Genomic DNA, 26,966 nt, shown 5'->3' with positions numbered 1-26,966 from the left:
TCTCCAGGGGATCTTCCTGACTCAGGGATCGATTGTACATCTCCTGTGCCTCCAACAATGCAGGAGAATTCTTTGCAGCTGAGCCACCCAGGGAAGCCCCCTTAAATATATATATGGGGAAGCCGAACCCCTAATGTGATGGCATTAGGAGGTGGGGCCTTTGGAGAAATTAGGTCATGAGGGTAGATCCCCCATGAATGGTCTTAGTTCCCTATTAAAAGGAACCCCAGAGAGCTCCCTTCTTCCACATGAGGACACAGCAAGGAGATACTGTCTGTGAAACAGGAAGCCAGGCCTCATCAGACACTAATCTTGGCAGTGCCTTGATCTTAGACTTCCAGCCTTCAGACTCAGAAGTAAATGTCTGCTGTTTATCAGCCCCTCACCTCTGGGACTTTGTTTTAACAGCTACAAAGGACTGAGATGGGGATTGAGGGGGTGGAGGGAAGACATACACAGAAGACCATGGAGATAGGGTTGGGGGACTCTGGTTGGTATCGAGGAGGAAACAACGATTCTGAGAACAGAAGGAATAGCTCATACCTCAGCCCAAGGGAGCGACGTCCCAATGCTGACTGACAGAAGCTAGTGGCAGCAGCAGGTTCAGGCACCTGTCCCATGAGCTCAGGTCTGTGTTATAATCTGTATGAGTTTTGTACAATTGCAGTGACAAAGCACCACGACGGGCAGGGGGGCGACTTAGCACATCACTTATTCTCATTCAGTCTGAGGCCAGAAGCCTGAAATCAAGGTGTCAACAAGGCCAGCTCCCTCTGAAGGCTCTGAAGGAAAATCCTTCCTGCCTCTTCCAGCTTCCAGGGGCTAAAGGGGTCCTTGATTTTTGGCAGTATCCCTCTCACCTCTTTCCCCTGGTCAGGTGGCTTCCTTGTGTCTCCTTATCCCCTCCTGTCCTTATAAGGATACTTGTCCTTGGACTCAGCACCCACCCTCAATCCAGGATGATCTTACATTGAGTGCATATGTGCATGCACACTCAGTCATGTCCAGCTCTTTTGTGACCCTATGGACTAGAGCCTACCAGGCTCCTCTGTCCATGGGACTCTCCAGGCAAGAATACTGCAGTAAGTTGTCATTTCCTCCTCCAAAGAATCTTCCTGACCCAAAGATCAAATCCACGTCTCTTGCATCTCCCTCATTGGCAGGCAGGGTCTTTGTCAGCTGAGCTTGCTCCTTACCAGGAAAGCCTCACATCAACACCCTCACCCTAATTCTATCTGCTCAGAGTGCAGATAAAGCCACCTTCACAGGTTCTGGGTTAGGTCATGAACACAGCTCGTAAAGACCATGAGGCTAAGGATGGAAAGCTTGGTCCCACACTGGGGCTGTGGAGAGAACTCTGTCCTTTAACTCTAGTCTGGTCAGTGCTCTCTCCCCGGACCCTGCCCTTGGGCCACTCAGTGACCTTCTTCATGGCTCCCGATCCTGGAGGCCATGCTGCACTGTGGGGTCACCTGCCAAGCCAGTATCCCCGGTCCACAATTCCTCTAAGATCCAAGCACCTCTGATGTGAAAAACAAAACCAACCATGATGGCCCTTGTCTGGAGAGCCTGTAATCCTTCAAGGCAATATACTCATAGACAAACGACTTGCTCACAGCATCCCGGGACGGAGTCTCCTGGCCTGTAACACAGGAAGGTGGGCCTTTCTGGAAGCTAGACGACTATTCCAAGCCCAACATGAACTTTACCTGCAGCTCTGTGCACATTTCTGAGGCCATTGAAGGGACAGACAGATCTGAGAATCATCCTGGAGAAAGTTGAGAAGATTCTGGAGGCCTGGCCTGCCTCCCAGGCCCAGGAAATGCCCCCATGTGACATTGGGAGCCCCGTTAACCCCTGGTCTAGAGAACAGAAGGTTTAACCAGCACCATCTTGGAACTCCTGGCCTCAGACCCACCCCCAGAGACAATGCCCCACCCACATTGAAGGGAAACTTTTGCCCTTCAACTCGAGAAGACCAAACAGGAGACCACAGGCTTCAGGACAAAGCCCAGGGGCAAGCAGGGAGGGGTCACCTCTGCAGGAATGACCACCTCCCCCCACCCGTGAGACCAGCTCCTGACATCTGGCTGCAGTGACCCATGTGGGGAGGTCCTTCCAAAGTTCCCCTGGTGCCGAGAGCCTGCCTCCCTCCCCATAGGAGCAATGGCTTTCCAGCTGAAAGCCTTTTTGCTGGGACAGAGCTCATTTACCAGCTGGGTAATAGAAACTCCGCCTGCTTCACCGTGTGGCTTTATATGCAAATTGAATTTCCATAGAATCCTACTTCCCTCTTAGTCAGGCATGAATAGAAATCAGTTCAATTAACAAACAAAACCGAAGGTGGAAGTGGGGAGTGGCGACCAGCCTGCGGGGTCTGGCGTCCCTGTACTTAGATCATGAGGATCTTCTCCAGGGGATCTTCCTGACCCAGGGATCAATTGTGCATCTCCTGTGCCTCCTACATTGCAGGAGAATTCTTTACTGCTGAGTCACTCAGGGAAGCCCCCTTAAACATATATATGGGCAAGCCTAATCCCCAGTATGATGGTGTTAGGAGGTGGACCAGGAGGTCCATTGTCCGGTGGACCAGGGGCAGAACAGAACCAGAACGTAGAGGAAAGTGGACTCGCTCTGTCTGTTTGAGCTGAGATGTCTACCCTCCCCTCCCCTCAGACATCTGTGCTCCCAGTTCTTGAGCCCTGAGACTCAGATTGGGCCTACACCCCTTGCTTTCTGGGGTCTCCTGCTTGCAATCAACAAACTTCTCAGTTCTGCCATCACTTAAGCCAATTCCACGAAATAAACCTCCCCTCATGTCTATATAGTTTGTGCCCTCCAAGAAACAGGACCTTTTGAAGGAGGTTGCCATTATCTTCGTTACCTCCACCATAGTTTGACCTCACATCAAACAACAGTGAGGGAACACAGCCCTGTCCATCAACAGAAAATTGGATTAAAGATTTACTGAGCATGACCCCTTTGAATGCAGAGTTCCAAAGAATAGCAAAGAGAGATAAGAAAATTGTCCTCAGTGATCAATGAAAAGAAATAGAGGAAAACAATAGAATGAGAAAGACTAGAGATCTCTTAAAAAAAAAATTAGAGATACAAAGGGAACATTTCGTGCAAAGGTGGGCACAATAAAGGACAGAAATGGTATGGACCTAACAGAAGCAGAAGATATTAAGACGAGGTGGCAAGAATACCCAAAGGAACTGTACAAAAAAGATCTTCACAAGCCAGATAATCGCAATGGTGTGATCACTCACCTATAGCCAGTCGTCCTGGAATGAGAAGCTCAGTGGGCCTTAGGAAGCATCACTACGAACAAAGCTAATGGATGGAATTCCAGTTGAGGCACTCCAGATTCTAAAATGATACTGTGAAAGTGCTGCACTCAGTATGCCAGCAAATTTGGAAAACTCAGCAGTGGCCACAGGACTGGAAAAGGTCAGTTCTCATTTCAATCTCAAAGAAAGGCAATGCCAAAGAATGCTCAAACTATCACAAAACTGCACTCATCTCACATGCTAGAAAGTAATGCTCAAAATTCTCCAAGCCAGGCTTCAATACTACATGAACCATGAACCTCCAAATGTTCAAGTTGGATTTAGAATAGGCAGAGGAACCAGCGATCAAATTGCCAACATCTGCTGGATCATCGAAAAAGCAAGAGAGTTCCAGAAAAACATTTACTTCTGCTTTATTGACTATGCCAAAGCCTTTGACTGTGTTCAGTTCAGTTCAGTTCAGTCACTCTGTCATGTCCAACTCTTTGCGACCCCACGAATCACAGCACACCAGGCCTCCCTGTCCATCACCAATTCCCAGAGTTCACTCAAACTCATGTCCATCGAGTCAGTGATGCCATCCAGCCATCTCATCCTCTGTCATCCCCTTCTCCTCCTGCCCCCAATCCCTCCCAGCATCAGGGTCTTTTCCATTGAGTCAACTCTTCGCATGAGGTGGCTAAAGTATTGGAGTTTCAGCTTTAGCATCAGTCCTTCCAAAGAACACCCAGGACTGACCTCCTTTAGAATGGATTGGTTGGATCTCCTTGCAGTCCAAGGGACTCAAGAGTCTTCTCCAATAACACAGTTCAAAAGCATCAATTCTTCGATGCTCAGCTTTCTCCGCAGTCCAACTCTCACATCCATACATGACCACTGGAAAAACCACAGCCTTTGTTTGGAGCTTTGTTGGCTAAGTAATGTCTCTGCTTTTGAATATGCTATCTAGGTTGGTCATAACTTTCCTCCCAAGGAGTACGTGTCTTTTAATTTCATGGCTGCAATCACCATCTGCAGTGATTTTGGAGCCCCCCCAAAAAAGTCTGACACTGTTTCCACTGTTTCCCCATCTATTTCCCATGAAGTAATGGGGCCAGATGCCATGATCTTCGTTTTCTGAATGTTGAGCTTTAAGCCAACTTTTTCACTCTCCTCTTTCACTTTCATCAAGAGGCTTTTGAGTTCCTCTTCTCTTTCTGCCATAAGGGTGGTGTCATCTACATATCTGAAGTTATTGATATTTCTCCCGGCAATCTTGATTCCAGCTTGTGCTTCTTCCAGCCCAGCATTTCTCATGATGTACTCTGCATAGAAGTTAAATAAGCAGGGTGACAATACACAGCCTTGACGTACTCCTTTTTCTATTTGGAACCAGTCTGTTGTTCCATGTCCAGTTCCAACTGTTGCTTCCTGAACTGCATATAGGTTTCTCAAGAGGCAGGTCAGATGGTCTGGTATTCCCATCTCTTTCAGAATTTTCCACAATTTATTGTGATCCACACAGTCAAAGGCCTTGGCATAGTCAATAAAGCAGAAATAGATGTTTTTCTGGAACTCTCTTGCTTTTTTGATGATCAAGTGGATGTTGGCAATTTGATCTCTGGTTCCTCCACCTTTTCTAAAACCAACTTGAACATCTGGAAGTTCACGGTTCATGTATTGCTGAAGCCTGGCTTGGAGAATTTTGAGCATTACTTTACTAGCATGTGAGATGAGTGCAATTGTGGATCACAACAAACTGTGGAAAACTCTTCAAGAGACAGGAATACCAGACCACCTGACCTGCCTCCTGAGAAATCTGTATACAGTTCAAGATACAATAGTTAGAACTGGACATGGAACAACAGACTGGTTCCAAATCAGAAAATGAGTACATCAAGGCTGTATATTGTCATCCTGCTTATTTAACTTATATGCAGAGTACATCATGAGAAATGCTGGGCTGGAAGAAGCACAAGCTGGAATCAAGATTTCTGGAAGAAATATCAGTAACCTCAGATAGGCAGATGACACCACCCTTACGGCAGAAAGTGAAGAAGAACTAAAGAGCTTCTTGATGAAAGTGAAAGGGGAGACTGAAAATGTTGGCTTAAAACTCAACATTCAGAAAACTAAGATCATGGCATCTGGCCCCATCACTTCATGGCAAATAAATGGGGAAACAGTGGAAACAGTGTCAGACTTTATTTTTGGGGGCTCCAAAATCCCTGCAGATGGTGATTGCAGCCATGAAGTTAAAAGACACTTGCTCCTTGGAAGAAAAGTTATGACCAACCTAGACAGCATATTAAAAAGCAGAGACATTACTTTGCTGACAAAGGTCCACTAGTTAAAGCTATGGTTTTTCCAGTAGTCATGTATGGATGTGAGAGTTGGACTATAAAGAAATCTGAGCACTGGAGAATTGATGCTTTTGAATTGTGTTGTTGGAGGAGACTCTTGAGAGTCCCTTGCACTCCAAGGAGATCCATCCTGTCAATCCTAAAGGAAAATTGTCCTGAATATTTATTGGAAGGATTGATGCTAAAGCTGAAACTCCAAAACTTTGGCCACCTAATGCAAAGAACTGACTCACTGGAAAAGACCCTGATGCTGAGAAAGATTGAAGGTGAGAGGAGAAGGGGACAACAGAGGATGAGATGGTTGGATGGCATCATCGACTCAATGGACATGAATTTGAGTAAGCTCAGGGAGTTGGTGATGGGCAGGGAAGCCTGGCATGCTGCAGTTGTTGGGGTCACAAAGAGTTGGACATGACTGAGTAACTGAGCTGAACTGAACATGTCTATCTACCCACATCCTGTTGGTTCTGTTCCTCTGTAGAACCCGACTAACACAGGCAGCAAGTTGGAACAGACAGGAGGGCTGCAGACTCCCTGTGGTGTGGAACGCACTTATCTGGGAGTCAAGGTCAGATGGATCTTGAACAGTCCGGTCAATCTGGCATGGTGAAGTCCACTGTAGCCTCATTTCTCGTTTTTAAAGTGAAGACTGGTGTAAGTGGATGGTTATGCTCTCTCCCACCTTGAAGGCCCCGGAACCTCTCCCAGCCTCTGTTGGCTCACCCATCCAGCCCTGTCTCCTGGTCATCCATCCACCTGGATGGGACTGAGGGCGAACTTGCAGACATGGATCAGACTGCGAGTGGGCGTCGCTGGGGTATTGGGGAGGTATTGTGGGGAGATGGGTCCCAGTGGGTCTGGAAATGACAGGAGGAGCCAATGTACTCCCCAGTCTCCCTCTCTCCAGGCCTCAGCTTCCAGCCCGTTCTTCCTGGAGGCAGACAGGCCCCCAGGAAGGGGCGGGGTTGCGGGGTGCACAGAGCAGATGGAGACTTTCACAGCAGACCTGCAGCAACATCAGCCTTGACTGAGCTCCCTGCCCAGGAACCTATCAGAAAGGGCGGAGGCAAAGCGAGGAATCACAGGAATGGGAATTAACAGTGAGACACTGTCCCATGTTACAGCCCTGCCTCTCCAGCCCTGAAATCCAATTTATTTGATGTAACTAAACCAGGCCAGTCACTGGTGGAACAGCTGGGATTTGCGGAGAGAGGGTGAGAGCAGGAAGATATGGGCTGTGTTGGGGAGCCAGTGTCTGCCCAGGGCTGGGCTGCAGGAGACAAGTGGGAGCTTCCTTTCAACCAGGCATGCTGACCTTCACCTAAGATCACAGGACCTGCCAGGGGAGGTGACAAGCCTGTCTCTGGAGGCCAGAGTCCGTGGGGGTCTCAGGATAAACGGGCTGCGTGCTCAGCTCTCTCCTCCGCCACTTGCTCACCCATCCGTCCACCCCTGGTGAGCTGCGCAGGTGCCAGGTGCTGGGAGGCTGAGCTGCCCGTGCTGGCGTGCAGCGGTCATGGATGCTGTCTGAACCGGGCAGTGAGCTGGGCCCACAGCAGGAGGGCGGAGCCTTCTACACGGGTTCCCATCACCCGTTTCTCAGCTCCCATCAGACACCTGCTTACTCCAAACACCTCATTCTTCCCCAGCACCCCCCCCAGAGCACAAACTGTAGGGGTGTCACTGCCAGGTGACTCCTGGGCCAGCATCTGAGCCATCCCCCAGGCTCCAAGTGTGTCCCCGGCCCGCCCCTCACCAACCCTCCTTCCGGCCCCAGTATTTGCCTTAAACCAGAGGTGGCAACCTTGTCTGTGAAAGGCCGAGAGCAAATGACTGTCTCTGCTGCACCACCCCCCGAGCACGGCGTGCAGGCAAAGGCCACCCAGACCCCCGAGGGCGTGGCCGTCACTCTGTTCCAGTGAAACAACATTCATGGTCTCTGAAATGAGGATTTCAGATAATTATCATGTGTTATAAAAGGGGATTTTTCTTTTGATATTTTTTTCAACCATCTGACAATGTGAAAACCACTCTTGGGGGCAGGCCCTATGAAAACAAATGAGGGATCTGTGTCTGTCCTGCAGGTGACCCCACCTTAAACAGGGTCCTGCTGGTCTCACCTCCACACCCTCAATCCCACCAACCTCCTGTCCACTCGCCACCAGCCTGCCTTGACTTTTGATCTGGGTGAGGCTCCCTGCAGGGGCTCCCATGGGCTTCACTCCCAAGGGTTTCCGTGGCCCAGCCGTGTCCCTGGAAGAACCAGGCTGCTCCCTGGGAACTGGGTGAGAACTCACATTCTCACTTCCTGCCTTGGGGCGGGGGTTGGGGTGTGGAGGGGAGGAGGGGCTCTGTTGAGGTGATGCTGTAAAGCGACCCGTGTTTCCTATACAAAAGTGCACTCTTATCACCACGAGTCCAGTCTCCGTGTCACCATTGATAATTCTCCTCCAATCAATTCACCACCCCTTGCTGGTTGTGTCAGCATCACCCTGAAGAGCAGGAAGCAGAAAGTTTGCTGAACAACGGTTTTCTCCCTTTTTTTTTTTTTTTTGGTCTGGGGGGAAATGTCCTGACATCACAGTTTACGGTGACTTTCATTTCAGCTGCATCATTGGAAACAGCGCGGTGCCCTGGTGTCACCTCCTGGGCTGTTCCGTCCGTACTGGGGTGTGAGTATCTCTGCCGCCTCCTGTCAGGACGATGCTGCTGCCCGGAGCCCTGCACCCTCCCCAGGAAGGTGGCATTCTCAGCCCTGCGAAGTTGAAGCAGGATTCAAAACAGCCTCTTCTGGTGCTCCAGCTCCAAAGCCCCCACAACCCATTACCTGCAGCAAGGCTGGTGTTCCCTCGCCCGGAGCAGGGTGGCCCCGCTGACATGGACACAGGCTGAGCAGAGGCCTGTGGCGGAAAGACTCACAGACACCTCCAAGAACATTGCCACTGGAGCAATGGCTAAGCAGAGTTTGTGGGACATCAGAGAGTCTCCTGGAGCTTAGTGGATGGTCCATCACTCAGTGTCTTGACAGTCTGACCTCCTGAGACCCCTTCATTCTCTGTAAGCTAAAATTTCCTTTCCGGCACCAATAGAGAGATTACCAAACCAGCCTACCAAGCATCCATGTAGGGCCAACATGGCTATGAGCAGTGTATGGGGAAACTCTGAGTTCTGAGTCTGCTCACGGTTCACGGGACACTCCTGACACTTGATGCATGGTTGTCCACACTGAGCAATTCTGCAGCATCACCTAGATGTGCTACACTCCAAAGCAGTTCTTTGTCTTTGTTTCAATATTTGTTTATTTGGTCTCACCAGGTCTTGGCTGCAGCATGTGTCACCTAGTTCTCCAACCAGGGATTGAATCCAGGCCCCCTGCATTGGGAGCGCAGAGTCTTAGCCGCTGGACCAGCAGGGAAGTCCCACCAAAGTAGTTCTGACTCTACTTGGGGTCTGCCTCAGACCCCAAGCGAAGGGCTCAGTCCCGGAGGCTGTACCCACATCAGATGCTGGTCCCAGGTCCCAGCTCGTCACCTGTACTTGCGAGGTGAAATAATAGAAAAATTGCTTGTGTGTTGGGGGGTGGCTTCCCTAGTGGCTCAGACGGTAAAGCAACTGCCTGCAATGCAGGAGACCCAGGTGTGTGTGTGTGTGTGTGTGTGTGTGTATTGGTCTCTGTCACCAGTTTCTGGTACATACATACATGCTAAGCTGCTTCAGTTGTGGCCCACTCTTTGCAACCCTAGGAACTATAGCCATCCAGGCTCCTATGTCCATGGGATTCTCCAGGCAAGAATACTGAAGTATTCTTGCTACAAATCAGAAGTCGCCACCACCTGCTCCTCAGATTCCATAAATTGCTAGAACAGCTCAGAACTCAGGGAAACACTTAGGTTTACCATTCACTATAAAGAATGGAGAAGGAAGGAAAGGGCAACCCACTTCACCATTCTTGCCTGGGAAGTCCCATGGACAGAGGAGCCTGGCGGGATACGATCTATGGGGTTGCAAAAAGTCAGACATAACTGAGCAGCCAAGCACATAGAGGATGTGATAAAACACACAGATGAAGAGCCAGATGAAGAGCTACAGAGGGCAAGGTCTGGGAGGGTCCTGAGCACAGGAGCTGCTGTCCTCCTGGAGTAGGGGAGAGGGCACCCTCTAGGGTGAACGCATTCAGCAACCCAGAATCTCCCCAAACCCCACACTTCAGGGATTTTTATGAAGACTTCATCACACAGGCATGATCTATCAGTAACTCACTCTGCAGCCCCTCCCCTATCTCTGGAGGATGGGAGGCAGGGCTGAAAGTTTCAAGTCTCTAATTACAGCTTGGTGTTTCTCCTGATCAGCCCCTTGGCAGTAGTGGTAAAGAACCTGCTTGCCAATGCAGGAGACATTACAGATGCATGTTCGATCCCTTGGTTGGGAAGATCCCCTGGAGGAGGGCATGGCCACCCACTCCAGTATTCTTGCCTGGAGAATCCCATGGACATAGGAGCCTGGAGGGCTATGGTTCATAGGGTGGAAAAGAGTGGGCCACGACCGAAGCAACTTAGCATGTATGCATGTGCCAGAAACTGGTAGCAGAGACCAATACACACACACACACATACACGAATGCAACTTTTCTATTATTTCACAATCAGAGATGACAGGTTGCAGATTCCTCCAGAGGCATGGAATCGTGCAACGTTTGTCCTTTTGCGATAGATGCATTTCACAGCATGATGCCCTCAAGGCTCATCTATGCTGTGCATATATCAGGATTTCCTTCTTTTTTCAGGTTCAGTGATATTCCATTGTATAGATATAGCACTTTTTCAATCTATGCGTCTGAGGGTAGATGTTTAGGCTGTTTTCCATGTCTTGGCTATCGTGATTGGAGATATCTAAAATAGTCAAATTCAGGATTTCCCTGCTGGTCCACTGGTTAAGACTTCACCTTCCAAAGCAGGGGGTGCAGGTTCTATCTCTGGTTGGGGAGCTAAGAACCCACATGCCTCGTAGCCACCCCCCCCAAAAAAAACCCCATAAAAAACATTAACAATATTGTAATAAATTCAATAAAGGCTTAAAAAATGAAACAAATTCATTGAAGTAAGAATGGAAAGGTGAGCTTCTAGGGGCCGGGGGGAGGGGAATGGGACACCTCAGTTCAGGGATGTAAAGCTTCAGTTGTTTAGTCGCTCAGTTGTATCCAACTCATTTGTGACCCTGTGGACTATAGCCCACCAGGCTCCTCTGTCCATGGGATTTCTCAGGCAAGAATACTGGAGTGGGTTGCCATTTCCTTCTCCAGTGGATCTTCCCAACACAGGGATTGAACCTCCATCTCCTGCATTGGTAGGCAGGTTCTTTACCACTGAGCCACCAGGGAAGACCAAAGCTTCAGTTATTGTTGTTTAGTTGCCCAGTCACCCTGCTCTTTGCAACCCCATGGACTGCAGCACGCCAGACCTCTCTGTCCCTCACCATCTCCCAAAGCTTGCCCAGGTTTACATCTGTTGCATCATTGATGCCATCCAACCATCTCATCCTCTGATGCCCTCTTCTCCTTTTGCCCTCAATCTTTCCCAGCATCAGGGGCTTTTTCAATGAGTCAGCTGATTGCATCAGATGACCAAAATCCTGGAGTTTCAGCTTCAGCATCAGTCCTTCCAATGAGTATTCAGGGTTGATTTCCTTTAAGATTGACTGTTTTGATCTTCTTGCTGTCCAAGGGACTCTCAGGAGTCTTCTCCAGCACCATAGTTCAAAGGTATCAATTCTTCAGCACTCCACCTTCTTTATGATACAGCTCTCAAAACATATGTGACCACTGGGAAGATCATAGACTATATGGACCTTTATCGGCAGAGTAACATCTCTGCTTTTAAACACACTGTCTAGGTTTGTTATAGCTTTCCTGCCAAGAAGCAAACATTTTTTGATTTCATGGCTGTAGTCATCCGCAATGATTTTACAGCCCAAGAAGAGGAAATCTATCACTACTTCCACCTTTTCTCTTCTATTTGCCTTGCAGTAATGGAGCCAGATGCCATGATCTTAGTTTTTTTTAGTATTTAGTTTTAAGTCAGCTCTTTCACTCTCCTCCTTTACCCTCATCAAGAGACTCTTTAGTTCTTCTTCACTTTCTGCCATTAAAGTTGCATCATCCACATATCTGAGGTTGTTGATGTTTCTCCTGCCTATCTTGATTCCAGCTTGTAACTCATCCAGCCTGCCATTTCACATAAAGTGCTCAGCATATAGATTAAACAAACAGGGTGACAGCAGACAGCCCTGTCACACTCATTTCTCAATCTTGAACCAATCAGTTGTTCCATACAGGGTTCTAACTGTTGCTTCTTGACCCACATACAGGTTTCTCAGAAGATGGGTAAGATGGTCTGGTATTCCCATCTCTTTAAGAGCTTTCCGCAATTTATTATGATACACACAGTCAAAGGATTTGCCATAGTTGATGAAACAGGGGTAGATATTTTTTGGAATTCCCTAGCTTTCTGTATGTTCCAACAAATGTTGGCAATTTCATCTCTGGTTCCTCTTCCTTTTCTAAATCCAGCTTGGATATCTGGAAGCTCTTGGCTCACATAATGCTGAAGCCTAGCATGCAAGATTTTAAGCATGACATTTAAGCTTAAGATTTTAAGCTTCAGTTATACAAGACAAATAAGTTCTTGAGATCTCTGTGTGGCCTGGTGCCTGCAGGTAATATTGTATTGTGCACTTTATCTGTTAGAGGGCAGGTATCAGGTTAAATGTTCTTGCACAATAAAAATATAGAAATGAAAAGATCTGCAGATTCCTCTGGTATCAAGCAGGAAAGCACTGGGGACCTCCCTCCATCCTATGTGGGGACACGCTGCTGTGAGCCTCAAGCCTGCGTGTTAACGTCTATGCTTAGTCGCTCAGTCGTGTCTGACTCTTTGTGATCCCATGGACTGCAGCCCGCCAGGCTCCTCTGTCCATGGGATTCTCCAGGCATGATACTGGAGTGGGTTGCCAAGCCCTCCTCCTGGGGATCTTGCCAACCCGGGGAAGATCAGGTCTCCTGCATTTCAGACTGATTCTTTACTGTCTGAGCTACCAGAGAATCCCTGTTTTAACTTGTAGTTGGTACCAAAAGCTCAGATTTTCACAAGCAGCCCACCTTTACCTGCAGATCTGGATCATTTTGTCCTGTCTCATCTGCTTGACTTAGGACACTGAGCGGATCTGCTAAGGAAGAAGCGTCTCAGCCTGTGTGTATGTGGAGGGGGGAGTCCATGTCTTCTTAGTCCCTACCCGAGCCCCTGGGCCTCCCAGGTGGCACTAGTGGTAAAGAACCTGCCTGTCGATGCAGGAGATGAGACGGAAGAGACAGGGCTGCAGTCCCTAAGTTGGGAAGATCTCCTGGAGGAGGGCATAATAACCCTCTACAGTATTCTTGCCTGGAGAACCCCATGGACAGAGGAGCCTGGTGGGTTACAGTCCATGGGGTCGCAAAGAGTTGGACACGACTGAAGTGAGTTAGCATGCACGAGCCCCTGATGTGCAGACTTTTCTGAGTCACTTAAGGAAAAGTTCCTTTACTGAAACATTTCCTAGCCTGTTTTGGAGGGCGATGCCTCTGTAGTCAGGCAGCACGTATCTCGCCTGGGGACTTCAGCACATCCGTCACCCGTGGGATCCCTGAGTGCTTGCTAGCAGGCCCAGTGCTTCCTCTGCTGGGGCGCAGGGAGAGGGATCTGAATATTCATGACATGCAAAAGGTAAGAGCCAGGAAATTTTCAGCAATTCACCTGCACTCCCTCTCCTTGGCTGCACTCCTCATACCAGGCATTCTCTCTCCTTGTGGACTTGTCTTCCCCATGGTTGAAGCTGTTACTGGACAAGACACTCAGGGAGAATGGCCCTCAAGGTGCCCCATATTCCCCTGGGGGAGGTACCATGGCTAATACCTCATTTGGGGGAAGAGGTTAGCTGGTACTTCCTTCCTGAGGGTCCCCCCCACCCCGCCTCCAGCAGATGAGTGGCTAGGGAATGAGCGGCTTTCATCTCTTGCCACTTATGTCTTTATCTCAGTTCAAATCCTGAAAGTCAGGAGGGTGGAGGGACCCTGGAGCTGGTCCTTCTCCTCTTCCTTGTCCATCTATTTGTCAGGCATCTCTTGGAGAAGTGGGACAATGACAAGGGCCCCAGTTTAGGGATCGGGGTGGAGGATCCTCAGCAGCCTGGCCAGTGGTGTGAATGTGGAGCCCGGCTGGTCAGTGGGGCTATGTGCTTGGAAGGGCTGGACCCAAGCTTGTTTTCATGCTCCACTGTTGCCATCTTGACAATCTTCGTGATTTTTGCACAAAGAGCCTGCGTTTTTGCAATAGACCCTGCAAATGAGAGCACTGGTCCTGGTTAGAGGCACTGGGCTCCACCATGGGTGTGAAAGGAAGACCCCATCCCTCCCCCACCCCCCACACTCTCTCCACTCTGCCACTTCAGAAGGACACAGAGGGCCCACTGCAGGCTGGGATTGGATGGTTGGTCACAACAGGATCACCTTTTGCTCTGCAAGACCCGGAGGGAGAAACAGAGGGACCCCCAAGGCAGAGGAGACCGTCACACCCCTGTAAGTCTGCCCCTGGCTTCCATTCCCAAGGAGACGGGGAAAGACACAGACACAGTTCCCACCTCTGTAACCACAGGCTGATAGAACCTAAAATAGACAATCACATTATTAACACATATGCAAATGTCACCTGCTCAGAAGGCAGCGGATCTGTTTCTGCCCAGAAAAGCCGGGTCCACTTGAGAACCATACTGTTTTAATTTGTTATTTTCATTTCTGGCATGAGTATAAAAATATCATGTACGCGTGCTCAGTTGCTTCAGTTGTGTCCAACTCCTTGCAACCCCGTGGATAGTAGCCCACCAGGCTCCTCTGTCTTTGGGATTCTCCAGGCAAGAGTATTGGAGTGGGTTGCGTGCCCTTCTCCAGGGTATCTTTCTGACCCAGGGATCAAACCCGTGTGTCTATGTCTCCTGCACTGGCAGGTGGGTTCTTTACCACTAACACCACCCGGGAAGCCCAAAAATATTATACATAGGTCTAATTTAACTTTTTCTTGGTGGTTCCCTAATGTCCTTTATAGCTTATGTTTTAAATCCAGGATTTAATCAAATATCACTTGTTGCCTTTAGTTGACATGTTCCTTTTTTCTCATTTATTCTAGAGCAGCTTCCTTGCTTTATTACCTATTTATTTTATTGCAGTAGCATATACGTAATATAAAATTTAACACTGACATTAAATACAATCACACCATTATGCAACAACCATTACCTCCCATCTATAGAACTCTTTTCATTTTCCCAAACTGAAAGCGTGTGCCCATTAAAGACTAACTCCCCATCCACCTCCCCCAGCCCCTGGCACCCTCTACTTTCTGTCTCTATGGATCTGACATCTGTAGGTACTTCATATAAGCAGGATGAGGCAATGTTTATCTTTTTTTTCCCCACTTACTATAATCAAGCTTCACCAGTGTTGTAGCTTATGTTATAATTTCCTTTCTTTTTAAGGTTGAATAATATTCCATTGCATGTACATACCATGTTTGCTTATCCATCCATCTGTCAACTTTAATTTCTTCCACATGTTGGCAACTGTGAATAATACTATAAACATGGATGTACAAATGGCTATTCAAGTCCTTGCGTATGATTCTTTTGGGTCTATGCTCAGGAGTGGAGTTGCTGGGTCCTGTGATAATTCCACATTTAATTTTTTGAGGAACCACCATACTGTCTTCCATAGCAGCTGCCTCATTTTGCACACCCATCAGCTGTGTACAAGATTTCCATTTCTCTATATATACTTGCCAACACTTGTTATTTTCTGTTTTTTTTTTTTAATAGCTATCCTAAGGCGTGTGAGGTCATATCTCATTGTGATATTTATTTTTTTGTGATTGACTTTTTCGAAGCATTCAGGGCATCTGGTTTTTAGAATGTCCCACAACTGGGATTTTCCTGGCTGCTTCCCCCCATTTAACTCAGGTTAAGCACTTTGAGTCCAGACACAGAGTACATCTCAGTGATAGAAGATTGGTTTGTCTCATTAATGGTTATTAATAAAATGGTGCTTCCAAATCTCTCCATCATAAAGGAGGTTATAGTCAACCTGTGAGGATGCTTTGTGAGAGCACAAATATCCTGTTCACCAGCAGCGGCTACTCAAGGCTTTAGCATCAGCAGTTGGTCCTTGCTGTCATCAGCGATGGCAATAGTGACTAGAAAGCAGCAGTGCTCTGATTCCGCTCTGCCCTGCTGCGCTCAGTCACATCTGACTCTTTGCAACGCCATGGTGGCGCAGTGGTAAAGAATCTGCTTGCCAGTGCAGGAGACACCAGAGTTGCAGTTTCTATCTCTGGGTCAGGAAGATCCCCTAGAGCAGGAAATGGCAACCCACTCCAGTATTCTTGTCTGGAAAATTCCATGGACAGAGTGTTACCAAAACCAAGTCCGACAGTTCACTGTTGGATAACCAATTCTCGAGACAAGGGTTGGTAGGAAAGGAAAGGTGGCTTTATTTTGAATACAGGCAACCAAGGGAGAATGTGGACTTGTGTCCAGGAACCAACTCCCAATTGCTGCTCAGGAGACAGAAGTTTTTAAAGGGAAGCTTCAGGGTTGTATGGATGGAGGGAGGGGGCAGGATGGCACAGTCAGCTCTGACAGTCATCTCGATATCAGTGACAATGGTCATAGCCATCTCCAACCATCCTCTCGATATCAGTGACGTGGCAGTCCATTCAGCATCGTCTTGGCTGTTTTGAATACAGTTAATCTCCAGTTTCAGCGTTTGTTCCCGCATCTTGGGGACAGTTCTTAGAAGTGGAGCGGCTTATGTCACAGCTTTTGTCTGGTCATCATGTAATTATCCTCTCATCACGGAGTCACCTTCTTCCACCCAGGTGAGCGGGCTTCAGTATTTTAAAAACAGCTCACAGGGTATGGCTCAGAATATTATCTATGACTCTTGAGGGGTAACAAAGTCCTTGGCTCTGTTTAGTGACTAAACTAGTGTGTGTTTTGTCCTGTGTAAAGGCTTAGAGTGGGAGGCATAACTGGGTTTTAGGGTGAAGGTTGTGCTTACAAGAGGAGCCTGGCGAGCTACAGTCCACAGGGTCGGACATGACTGAGCGAGTGACTGAGTACATTCTAACCCTAGCACTCCTCCCACAACAAGTATCTCTCTTTTTCTGTTAAAAAAATGTTTTCCCCATCACCTCTTTTCCAAACCATTTTTGAGGATCACCACAGACTCATTGATTTTTTAAAAATCTCAGTGTCTTATAATCCATCACCATCATTCCTCTTTCTGTTTCTCAAATTGCCCTACATTCGGCCAGAAGGAACCCCTGAGAGCTGACTCCCATGTCATTTCAACACACCCTCACTTCCTTGCTCTCCGGCACAGCAAGGTCATGGGGACCACTGTTCTCTCTCTGTCCCAGACTTGGAATCGGCCTTGTCCCCACAGAGCCCTGGCGCCTTTCAGTGGGGAACAGGGCAAGAAATCCAGATTTGGGCATTTGGTTGTCCTTTGCTTCTTAGACCTTTCAAGACCACATGTTTTCAAGGAAGTCGGTGAAGAACCTTCAGATGTTTCAGTTTTATAACAAGACCATTACAAAAGAACTAGAATGTCCTTGAGGCGACATTTCATCACACATGTAGAGCTGTATATAATGCAAAAGAAAAATGACAAGGAGCGGGCTCTCCCAGGAAGGAGTGCTGAGACGAAACCTATTTGAAATGGTCACAGATTTTCCAAAAGTGTGACTGCATAGTTATTTCTTCACATTGAATCTGACACGGAACTTTGTCTCGGATGGAAACCGCAAGTCCACAGGATGGAGCAGGTTCACAAGGTGATACTATGGGGCAGGAAGGAGGTGTGGGACTTTAGCACAAAGCAACACTTTGGAGGGAAATAAACCAACTACCCTTTTAAAATGACAGGTTCTGAGCCATTAGTTACAGCCCCAGAAGGAGGTGTCACTGTCAGTAAAACTGGTGGAGTCACCCTGGGGTGATCACCCCCGCCTCTGGATGCCCCTGACTCTGACTGACAGCTTCACAGTCAGGCTGTGCATGTTGGTTTTGCTCCTTGAACTACATGTCCAGCGCCTGTTTAAAGCTGATCAGGTATATATATTGAATTAAAATGAGTTCAGGAGCAGAGAGTGTTGTTTGGGGTAGATGAAGGTTAAGAATAAAGTCTTCTTGGGAGTGAGAACTGTCCCTGTGGAGGTGACAGTGTGACACATCCAAGGGTCCTTGGAACAACTTGGCTCAGACCCGTTAGAACAACTTTGCTTAAAGAGAAAATTTTTCCTTGGAATTCAGCCTGATCACTGTAACTGGTGAGGACTTGGATCCCCGAATACCATCGCAGGCATTTTGTCTTTTCTCTTTGTGTTTCTTTCCCCGACAGATCTTTCAGATAAAGATATAGCACTGAAGGAGGAGCTAGATCCTCCTCTCTCTCCCTAGCAAGAATTATTCCAATCCGCAACTCAACTGAGTGCTGAGTACTTTTCATGAATCAACTTATGAAATTATAAATGCTTATGTTAGGTAGTTGGGCTTCCCTGGTGGCTCAGACAGTAAAGATTCCACTTATAATACAGGAGACCCAGGTTCAATCCCTGGGTCAGGTCGGGAAGATCCCATAAAGAGGGGAATGGTTACCCACTCCAGTATTCTTGCCTGGGAAATCCCAAGGACAGAGGAGCCTGGTGGGCTGCAGTCCATGGGGTCACAAAGAGTCAGAAACAACCGAGTGACTAACACTTTCACTTTCACATGATAGGTAGATATAGCTAGATAAAGGAAGATGATAGAGAACTTTACCAGGTAAGCACAGTTTCTATTTCCATATGGAGAACCCGAGGCACAAGTTGCTGAAGGAACTTGCCCACAACTAACTATACACCTCGTGATAATAGGGCTTGAGTGTGAACACAGGTTCAGATTCTGGCTGTCAGGTCTAGGCTCTCCCCTTGACACCATATCACTTCTCTGAACGGCAGGTAGCCGATGGCTATGCTGGGCTTGAACACAGACACACCTGTGCAGTGGGATCTCCCCACTGCCACTCGCCCTGACTCTGCATCCCATCGCCTGGTACGGCTCAAGATCACTTATAACTTTGGAAATGTAAATGGTGACTTTCTCCTCCAGATCATTTAAACAGATGGGAAGTAACACAGGTCTTAGCATCAGTATCTAGGGAATCTTAACTTGGCGAGTTTTTCATCCCCAGATACGGAATCTTTTCTAAGTTTTTCTCCTTGAAAATCAGATTGATTTTCCCCCATCTGGGTATGCCTTTCAAAGAGTCTCATAAAGTAATCAGACTTGTGTTTTAGGATCCTAACCCACATCATCTGGACTTCAGTAGTGTTAAAATTAAGGTCAAGGCTCTTAGCATGGAGTCTCAGCACCTCAAGAGTGGAAGGGAGCTCACACACCAGATTTCTTAAGCCAGACCTGATTTGCAAACTTCCTCCAGGACATCACAGAAAGTCATCTTCCCACCACTGTGCATGGCCTAACCTGAAGAAACACTCAGAGCATATTTGTCCAATGTCAATAGACAAATGTTTTCTGAGCAGCACTGCAATATTGTGGTTTATAAGAAATATTTGGTCTTCATCCGTGTTTCTGCTACAAGGATCCTAAAATGCTTAGAACTGTTAAGTGATGAAAATCATAAGATGGATAAATAATATATAGACAGACAGACAGATAGATGAAAGAAGGAAAGAATGGAGAAAGGGAGGGAAGGAGGGAGACAAGGAGGATGGATGGGTGGATGGATAGATAAATAGAAAGATGTTTTTATCATGTTTCTAAGGTGACTTTTGCACCCAGCCTCAAATGGAGGTTAGTTACCGGTACGGCCAACCACATGATCAGAGGATTGGAACTTTTATCCCAACCCCAATCTCCAAGAAGAGGAGAGGAGTTGGAGCTCAAATCAATCACCAATAGCCAACAAGTTAATCAATCATGCCTATGGAATGAATCCTCCATAATAACCCCCAAAAGACCAGGTTTGGAGGGCTTCCAGATGGGAAGACACATCTGGAACACATCTACTTCAAGGGACCGCAACTCCGAGGACCCTCAGGACCCTCACAGACCTCGCCCTGTGTATCTCTTCGCTGGCTCTTCATCTGTGTTCTTTACCATATCTTTGGGTTAACTGGTAAACAGAAGTAAGTCTTTCTGGTTCTGAGTCACTCCCAAACCCAAGCAGGGGTCTTCGAAACTTACAGTCTGTAGCTGATTGGTCAGAAGCTCAGGTAACAACCTGGGCTTGTACTCTGAAGTGCTGGGGAGAAACCTCCACATGTGAAATACCAGAAGTGTTCTACTTGAGAGTCAAGAAAGACTCAAAGGGAAGAAATCCATAACAAGGAAGAACTGGGTTTTCCCTACATGGGAAAAGGAACAACAGACTGAGTTTTATTTTCTTTATTTTCCTTGACAAGCAGACATCTACATTAGCTGCGGGAGACACAGGTATAAATAAAACAAGCAGAACCAAGCTCGTGTGACCTCACAATTTCATAAGGGGCTGGGAATACATAAAAGATAGATACTAAGTGGCGATGCACACTTTGAAGCAGAACAAGGTGGAGCAAGTGTGGCAGGATGACACAGCTGCTGTGTATGTAGGATGTTCATATGGGAGGGCTGATGAGATGGCATTTGAACAGAGAACTCAAATACTTAAGGGTGAACACACGCAGCTCTCCAGGAACAGAAGGGCTGTTCTGAGGAGCAGAGAGGCTTCACTTTAAATTAATTCTGACTGTTGAATATGCTCGTTGTGTTCATCTGTACTTTGTGGGTGATTTTCACCTGCTCCTAAATTCCCTGGAAGGTTGTGGCTTTTTATGAGGTCTGCTTTTTGTAGCAGTTCTGGTTAACTCTTTGAGAAAAACATCAAAGATCTGGGAAAAGGTCAAAGAGCATGAACAACAAATAGCAAAGGAGATGGTGGCAGCTTTCAGGGGAAGATGTAGATATTTAAAAAGGAGGCAGTACAAGTGTTTCTAGCACACTATTTCCCCCTTTTTTGTTGGAGCATATTTACTGTACAATGTTGTATTAGTTTCTGCTGTATAACAACATGAATTAGTTGTGTGTGTGTATGTGTTTACTCAGTCATGTCTGACTCTTTGTGACCCCATGGACTGTAGCCCACTAGACCCCTCTGTCCATGGAATTGTCCAGGCAAGAATACTGGAGTAGTTTGCCACTTTCCACTCCAGGGGATATCCCTGACCCAGGGATCGAACCCATGTCTCCTGCGTCTCCTGTATTGGCAGGTGGATTTTTTACCAATAGCACCACCTAAGAAGCCCATGAATCAGCTATACAAATACATATATCCCCCTCCCTCTTGAGTCTCCTCCCACCCTCCAATCCCATCCCTCTAGGTCATCACAGAGCACTGAGCTGAGCTCCCCACACTCTTTTTTTTTTTAATTTATATTAGCATTTGATTTAAAATCTGTTAGTTTCAGGTGTACAGCAAAGTGATTCAGTTATGCATACACATACATTCATTCTTTTCATATTCTTTTCCCATATAGGTTATTACAGATTGTTGAGTAGAGTTCCCTGTGCTGTACAGTAGGTCCTTGTTGGTTATCTATCTTATATACCGTAGTGTGTGTGTTAATCCCAAACTCATAATTGATCCTTCCCCCAGCACAATGTTTCTCAGTGTCTTTGGTAACTGTAGGCTTGCTGAAATCTTCCTTTATATCAAGTCTTGCACGTATTCACCAAACCATATGATTATTCACAAAACCTTGAGATTATTTTGGCAAAGGTTGTTGTTGTTGTTGTTCAGTTGTTCAGTCCTGTCCAACTCTTTGCAACCCCTTGGACTGCAGCATGCCAGGTTTCCCTGTCCTTCACCGTCTCCCGGAGCTTGCTCAAACTCATGTCCATTGAGTTGGTGATGCCATCCAACCATCTCATCTTCTGTTGTTTCCTTCTCCTCCTGCCTTCAATCTCTCCCAGCATCAGGGTCTTTTCCACTGAGTTGGTTGTTTACGTCAGGTGGCCAAATTACTGGAGCTTCAGCTTCAGCATCAGTCTTTCCAATGAATATTCAAGACTGATTTCCTTTAGGATTGACTGATTTGATCTCCTTGGCAAAGGTAACTCCTAGCAAACCTCAGACTAATAGCTAGGAGAATAAGTGGCTCTAAAAATACATGGCTCAAATGGAGTTTCATTCAATGAATGGGCCCCAGAGTCCTAGCTGGATATTAAAGAGAGTTTGAGGCTGAAGCTGCAATACTTTGGCCACCTGATGCAAAGAACTGACTTATTGGAAAAGACCCTGATGCTGGGAAAGATTGAAGGCAGGAGGAGAAGGGGACAACAGAGAATGAGATGGTTGGATGGTATCACTGACTCAATGGATATGAGTTTGAGCAAGCTCTGGGAGTTGGTGATGGACAGGGAAGCCTGGCATACTGCAGTCTTAGGGTCACAGAGTTGGACATGACTGAGCGACTGAACATTACTTTGCCAACAAAGGTTCGTCTAGTCAAGGCTATGGCTTTTCCTGTGGTCATGTATGGATGTGAGAGTCGGACTGTGAAGAAGGCTGAGTGCTGAAGAATTGATGCTTTTGAACTGTGGTGTTGGAGAAGACTCTTGAGAGTCCCTTGGACTGCAAGGAGATCCAACCAGTCCATTCTGAAGGAGATCAGCCCTGGGATTTCTTTGGAAGGAATGATGCTAAAGCTGAAACTCCAGTACTTTGGCCACCTCATGCGAAGAGTTGACTCATTGGAAAAGACTCTGATGCTGGGAGGGATTGGGGGCAGGAGGAGAAGGGGACGACAGAGGATGAGATGGCTGGATGGTATCACTGACTCGAAGGACATGAGTTTGAGTGAACTCCGGGAGTTGGTGATGGACAGGGAGGCCTGGCGTGCTGCAGTTCATGGGGTCGCAAAGAGTTGAACACGACTGAGCGACTGATCTGATCTGATCTGAGCGACTGAACCGAATTGAACTGAAGTTGACTTAGAGAGAGTAAGATGCTGTCTTGCAAAGTATGTTTAGTTCTACTGTTAGAGACAGAACGTTACGCTGGATACAAAGTTGGTCTGATTCCTTAGCCAAGATCTAAGTTCCAGTACTGAGTTTCCCTGGTGGCTCAGCTGTAAAGAATTCCCCTGCCAGCGCAGGAGATGTGGATTTGATCCTTGGGTCAGGAAGATTTCCTGGAGAAGGAAATGGCAACCCACCCCAGTGTTCTTGCCTGGGAAATCCCATGGACAGAGGAGCCTGGAGGGCTAGAGTCCAAGAGTCAGACACGACTTAGTGACTAAACAGCAAGAACAAAGTCCCAGTGCTGTTTCCAAAAGCTGTATCCACATCCAGGAATTTTGTTCTACAATCACATTTCTAACAAGATGTTACGTAGTAAAGGGTTTGATTGGTCTTTGTCCCTGGTTCCCAAGTGGGAGATTAATCCTTGGAATTTCCCCAGTAACTGAAGTGTCTGTTATTTACAACCCTCTAGGGTCGCACCTGAGTTTATGCTAAGAAATGAGATGGCTTAGGATAAGGGCTGGTCACAGGAAGGCCAACGATGAGATGAGAGGTTTGGAGCTTTGAGGGGAGTGATTCCAGAGGAGGGAAAGGAGACTGGAGACTGAGTTAGGTGATGTGGTCAATGATTCAGTCAACCAGATTATGAAATGAAACCCCCTTAAAAATCCTCAATATCAAAGCTTGATGGAGCTTCACGGCTATGACAAGACGGTGATGTCCTCTGATTCAGTGGAGGCACAGAATCAGGAGCTCTGTGTTTTGGACCTTCTCAGACCTCACCTTCTGTGTCTCTTCATTTGGCTGTTTCTATGTGGGGATTCCCTAGTGGCTCAGATGGTAAAGAGTCCGCCTGCAATGCGGGAGACCAGGGTTTGATCCCTGGGTGGGGGAAGATCCCCAGGAGAAGGAAATGGCAACCCACTCCAGTGTTCTTGCCTGGGAAAGAACAGGCTACAGTCTTGGCAGGCTACAGTCCATGGGGTCACAAAGAATTGGACACAACTGAGCGATTTCACCTACATTGTGCTCCTAGGGAAGACTCTTGAGAGTTCCTTGGATTGCAAGGAGATCAAACCAATCAATCTTAAAGGAAACCAACCCTGAATATTCATTGTAAGGACTGATGCTAAAACTCCAATACTTTGGCCACCTGATGTGAAGAGCCAACTCATTGGAAACGACTCTGATGCTGGGACAGATTAAAGGCAAATGAAGAGGATGACAGAGGATGAGATAATTAGATAACATCACCAACTCAATGGACATCAATCCAAGCAAATTCTGGGAGACAGTGGACGACAGAGGAGCCTGACATGCTGCAGTCCATTGGATTGCAAAGAGTCGGCCATGACTGAGCGACCGAACAACAAGCTGTGGTAAAACTATTATCATAAGTGATTCAGAGTGATGGGTGAAAACCTATAGTCTGATGATGGGAAAATTCTTCCACTTTTTGAGTTCTGTGAGTCATCATGGTAAATTTTCCAACATGAGAGTCATTTTGTTCTTATTGTTTAGTCACTAAGTCATGTCCTACTCATTTGCAACCCCATGGACTGTAACCTGCCAGGCTCCTCTGTCTATGCAGTTCTCCAGGCAAGAATACTGAAGTGGGTAGCCATTTCATTCTCCAGGGAATCTTCCTGACCCAGGGACTGAACCCATGTCTCCTACATTGGCAGGCAGATTATCGCCGAGCCACCAGGGAAGCCCATGAGAGTTATGGGAACTCCTAAATCTATAGCCAGTCAGCCAGGAATGAGGGCAGCTTGGGGACCCCTGAAGTGCAGCTGGTCTGCAGTAGGGCTGGTCTGAAGTGGGGGCATTCTGATGGAGGCCTGAGCCCTGAACCTGTGGGGTCTGCACTAACTCTGGGTGGTTAGTGCCCAGCTAGGATGGAAACAGAATTGAGGTGACTTAGACATTCATGAGTGTCCCCACAGGGTGCCTGTCCCCACAGGGTGTAAGTTATATGACTCACTGAGCCAGATTAATCACAATGGCTGGATGGGCTCCAGAGCCTAAGATGGAGAAATGATCCGGGGGTGAGTGCACAGATTAGGACAATTACTCCCAAATCAGAAGCAATTCATCTCATAATCACAAAGACGGAGATAGAGAAGGGCACTCAGGGCCAGCTGATGACTTTCAGGGTAAAAATGGTACACGTTTGTTGAGTCACATTCACTGGCCATGGCGGGGGTGGGGGGGAGGAACAGACTTGGTTGAGGGAGGGGCCCCCAACCACATGGGGTCTAGGAAGTTTCCCTGAGGATGAGCTCACATCATTCTGGGGTCAGCATTTCTTGCTCTTCACTCTGGATCATGGGAAGGCACATCGTTGAGGAGGCTAGCCGATCAGCTGGTAGAGGTGTTTCTTTCCTTTTTTTCTTGTTTATTTGTTTTTATTGAGCTTATGCAATGTTCCCTAGTGGCTCAGACAGTAAAGAATCTTCGTGCAATGCAGGAGACCCAGGTTTGATCCCTAGGTTGGGAAAATCCTCTGAAGAAAGGAATGGCAACCCACTCCAGTATTTTTGCCTGGGAAATCCCATGCACAGAGGAGCCTGGTGGGCTGTACAGTCCATGGGGTCACAAAGAGTGTACATGACTAACACTTTCACTTTTGTGGTTGATTTACAATGGTGCTAATTCCTGTTGTATGATTTGGCTACACACACACACACACACATGCACATATATATATATACACACATTCTTTTTTTAAATGAACATTCTTTTCTGTTATGATTTATCATAGAATCTTTTTTTTAATTGGAGGATAATTGCTTTATAATGGTGTTTCCTTCCTGGTCCCTCTTTCTTCCTTAAGTCTTGTCTTTTGAGTATTTCCTATGCTCTACTTGTCACCACATCTCCAGCAGGAGTGTGTGTGTCTCTGTGCATATGTGTGTGTGTGTGCGCGTGCACATGTGTGTGCTGGCCTCAACGACACCAGGACAACCTTGCCTCCCCGCATCCCTAAGACACCACCTGCATCACGTCTACTCAGGACACACAGGGGATGTCTGCTCCCATGGCACTTTTTGGAACATCAATTCCAAATGCCTAAGGGTGTGAAGTGTTCTCAGTGATGAGTGAAAGCCATCCTTCTGATGTCTGGGAAGTTTCTTCCACATCTAAGAAGACTTTGCCTCATCTTTTCAATTGTGTCAGTGAAGGGGGCTGATAATCAGCAGCAACCCTACAAGGGGTGGAGGTGGGGGCCTCACTCAGGTAGAGCCTCCCCGCATTCAGATGTGAAGATGACTCTGCAAGGTTTGACATTCTCCTGGATCTGATGAGTGACAGGTCCCAGTACTTTATCAGGAGTTCTGCAGCCTCCAGAGCCACCCATCCATGACAGAGATCAACAGAACATCGACATCTTGCTGTTTCCCCATAGCGAATGTTTTATCAGCTTCCCAGCATCCGGTCCCAATGGCAATATCCACTTTTATTCACTCGTCCGGGTCAATAGGTACTTCCTGAGTCTACCACACATAAACACTATAATTTGGATGCATTTATTATGATATACAGCAATCCCTTTATTATATTCTTTATTTAGTTCTCTGACCAGGGGTCAAATCTGTGACCTCTACAGAGAAATTGCAGAGTCTTAAAACCGTAAGAGCCCCAGGGAAGTCCTTTTATGCCCTATCTTACAAAAAAAACCTGTAGACTATATTTTTATATCTCTCTATGTAGGTACACACACACAAATAATGGGCCCACGTTTGTAGTTCCTGTGCATGTCTGTCAGATAATGCATTGACTGGGTTTTTTTTTTTCTTTTCAGGACTGTCTCCTGCAGCAGTTCAGCCATTTTTCAGGTGGTGCAGAAGGGACAACCCACAGAAAATGTCACTTATGGGACATCTGAGCAAGCCTGTGAAGGATGTCCCTGGCCCTCTGGACAAGCAAACAGAAGTGGATGGTGGTCCCCCAGAGAGCACCCTGCTGTGGTCAGCCATTTCCTGGGAGATGCTGATGATACAGAGGCTCTTAGAAGTGGAGGCACCAGGGTTCAAGGCGACCAGGCAAAGATCCATGCTTTAGACTCAAGAAGTTTGGGTCTAGGCTTCACTCTAAGAAGCTCCTCACCAAGGGGACAGTCTGAAGGGGGGGGGGGGGCAGACAGTGGATGCAGAGATCATTTCAACCAATAAACTGGGTGCAGGTCTTG

The sequence above is a fragment of the Bos mutus genome, chromosome 16 (genome assembly GCF_027580195.1).
Source record: "Bos mutus isolate GX-2022 chromosome 16, NWIPB_WYAK_1.1, whole genome shotgun sequence".
Taxonomy (NCBI): domain Eukaryota; kingdom Metazoa; phylum Chordata; class Mammalia; order Artiodactyla; family Bovidae; genus Bos; species Bos mutus.
The sequence above is the reverse complement of the archived record's forward strand: the minus strand, read 5'-3'. Positions refer to the sequence as shown.